Genomic DNA, 3,345 nt, shown 5'->3' with positions numbered 1-3,345 from the left:
TGGACTCCGTTTGGTACTGATTTCGTGCGATGTAAAAAACATGCAGAAAACAGCAACTAGCACTGGGCGGTAGTACCAAAAAATTATATAAAATGATTGTAAAACATCCAAAAATGATAATATAACAACATGGAACAATCAAAAATTATAGATACGTCATCTTCATCTGAGCAACCATTTGTGTTATTTTGTCTCATCGCAAACAGTTCGTATGGGCAAGTGTTTGCCGGCTATCTCACGCATCTTGATTTGTGTGACTATTTGTGTTATTTTATGTCATCGTAAACGGTCTGTCCGGCTGACCTGTATGTCATCTATCGCACACGTAATCATGTGGCCAATCGTTTGTGTTCTTCTATATAAGCGCAAATAGTTTATCAGGGTTAACTGTATGTCGTACATCGCACACACTTTTATGTTGTTAACTATTTATGTTATTTTGTCCCATTGCAAACAATTTACCTTCATGAACTTTTTTCCACCAATCGTTTACGCAACTTTTTTCTGAATCATATTTGATGGATCCGCCATCGCACACAGTTTTAGTTATTGGCGATGGAGCTTGAACTATACCGTTTGTGATTGGTGGATCGCGCATAGTTTTATCGAAGGGTCTCTGATTGATGTGTCGTCTTTGGACCATTCTGTGGTAGTGAGGGAACATGACGGCGCGGGATCCTTGGTAGCCGACGGCTCATCGGTGGTCACCGGAGGACGAGGCGACGAGGGCATGAGGAGGCAGCAGCATCGCGACTAGAGTATCTCGGGGCTGGAACGAGGAGGCTGGGGAAGCAACGGCTGGCTGGGGCCTCGGGTCCGAGGTGTGGAGGTGCGGGCGTGCTCGCTCGAGCGCGAGGCCGATTATGTGCTGTTGCGGGTGTTTGTGGGATGGGATTAGATGGATAGTTGAGGTAGCTGGTTGGCTTCCTACCGAAATCCAAGAGGAGAACAAGGTTGCTTCAAGTGGATCTGAATCGGGACAATCCCGAGGTGGGAGATGACCAGAGTGGCGGTGGCTAGGAGGATCCCTAGAAATTAGGGATTCGTGTGGTGATTGCTTTGTTATTTATACTAGTACAAATGTCCGTGCGTTGCACCGGGCAATAAAAAAGTACCCAACCTTCTTGTAGTGCCATTATGCAGCATTAATTGTAATAAATGTGTATAATAATGTAAATGTTTTTTATTACTGCCTTTTTGCAAGCTTGCAAATTAAAGTACCCCGTCCAATTCAGTGAATAAAAATATGATTCTTCATTTATGTCAAATAAATGTTATAAGCTTGAACATGATGTGGTTTAATATTTTCCCAAAGGTACAAGTCATGAGAAACAAATAGTATTTCTAGAAGAGCAATATTTGCAACAAACAAACTCTAGTCAAGGAATGGCAGAGGTGTGAAACACGAGCAAGAAATGTGATCTGATTCGGCAAGAACCCTCCAACTATCATCAAGTTAAACTTAACCAGTGCTTCAGTCTCTTTCCCATGATTAGCCAGTGCAGACAACAATGCATTCCACGTACATGCCTCCTTCTCACATACAATCTGAAAGGCTCTCCTGCAACAGTCAAGCTTCCCATACTTCCCATACATGTCGATCAACGCCGTTCCCAAGAACGTTGTAGAGTCAGCCTCATGCCGAAAAACATACGCATGAACAGCCGTCCCGACCGCAAGCCCCCCGGCACCATCCAAGTTTGCACAAGCCGAGAGCACGCTGACCAATGTGGCCTCCCCGAGGCAAAAATCTCCTGAGGGCCTCAAAAGCATCCCAGTGGCACCCATTCCTGGATAACCAAAGATGAGCATCGTCCAAGACACCACATCCCACACCACCATCCGCTCAATGAATTCTCTAGCCGCAGCCACGTCTCCGGCGAGGCATAGCACATCAAGCATGGCATTAGAGGAGACCAGATCCGGGTTGGCCATTTCGTCAAACACCTTAGATGCGTCACACCCGAGACGGACAGCTCGGCCATAGGAGCTGACCAGCGAGCATACAATGAAGCGATCAGCCGTAAGCCCCCAGCGGAGACACTGTGCGTGGAGGGCCCTGGTGTCTGGTCCGGAGGCGGAGGCGAACCTGAGGATGGAAGGGAACGTGTGGCCATTGGGGCACGCCCCGGCGGCGAGCATGGCCGAGAAAAGGCGGAGGATGGCGCATAGCGGGGTGATTGTGGAAGCGGGGAGGCAGAGGTGGGCATGGATGAGGTAGTTGTAGGGGAAGGTGGCGGCAGCATGGGAGGTGGAGAGCGTGCCGGAGGCGAGGAGGAGGGCATGGACCTGGAGAAGCCGGCGAGGGGCGGAGAAGTGCTTCTAGAGGAGGCGCTCGAGGACGACGAAGGAGTACGGGGAGCCCGTCCACATATGCGCCATGACGCTCGCCGGCGCCGGAGCCGGCGTCGACGGGCTGGCATCCTCAGCCAGATCGGATCCAAGTTCAGGGAAGTTGTTGCGCTATCCCCGGTGAGGGGAGTAGGAGTTGGGGGAAGGGGCAGGAAAACTAAAAAAGAAAAAGCAAAAACAGAGTTCAGAGGGAATCGAACCTGGGTCTTCAGCTAAGAAGAACAAGGCTCTCTCCATCCTGCTAGTCCTTCACTATGGACATAATATGGCGGCATAGGTTCAGATAATACGTGCGGGCCGGTGAAAGAAAAAACTGAATCGTTTTTTGACTTACGGGTGGCATTGGTGGGTAATTTTGACCAACTTCAGGGGCAATTTCGATGACGAACGGACAGAAGTTATCCGTGATTTATTAGTAGGTAAAGATTAGGTCGGTATGGGTAGGGGCTATCTAGTCCCTCCGTTTTAGATCGGACGGTCGGGAAAATAGGTTAGGGAGTCCAATTGAAAAACGGGTGATGGTTTGGGGTATCTCGAGGTTGATCTGCACCCACTTGTCACAACCTCCGGGTTCGGGTCCGGGGGAGTTTTCGGACAAGGTTGCGGGCAGGTTGGTGCACTGTGCATAGAAGCTAGGAGGATATGAGAGGGAAGACGGGCAGTTCGGTGACAATTTTTATATACGAAAAACATCTACGATTATACTCACTATACTGCCACTATAGGTTTAAAAGTCGGGGTATCAAATCACCTCCGAATGCGACGAAATTTGGCACGTGGTCTACCTATAATAAATTAAGATGACATACCAACTTTCAACCCATTCTGATATAGTTTTATGCCACTTATAAAACAAGATTTTTACGATCTTGTGTACGTGTGCGTTTGTGGTTGGTCTCGAAACGGTCGTTGACGAAAATAGGGAGAACCGGCAACTAATAACAGATGCAAGTTTTGAAAAGTGATGGCGATGGAGTGTCGATGCAATGAGAA

The 3,345-nt window shown here is 48.4% G+C and overlaps 1 pseudogene; it reads right to left on the bottom strand.

The window, feature by feature from the left end:
• Window positions 1–1,344: 1,344 nt before the first annotated feature.
• Window positions 1,345–2,382, bottom strand: LOC123441770 (annotated as a pseudogene).
• Between the last annotated feature and the right edge of the window lie 963 nt (window positions 2,383–3,345).

Source organism: Hordeum vulgare, chromosome 3H, assembly GCF_904849725.1.
Source record: "Hordeum vulgare subsp. vulgare chromosome 3H, MorexV3_pseudomolecules_assembly, whole genome shotgun sequence".
NCBI lineage: Eukaryota > Viridiplantae > Streptophyta > Magnoliopsida > Poales > Poaceae > Hordeum > Hordeum vulgare.
Note: the sequence above shows the minus strand (reverse complement) of the source record. Positions and strands in the feature narration are given on the sequence as shown.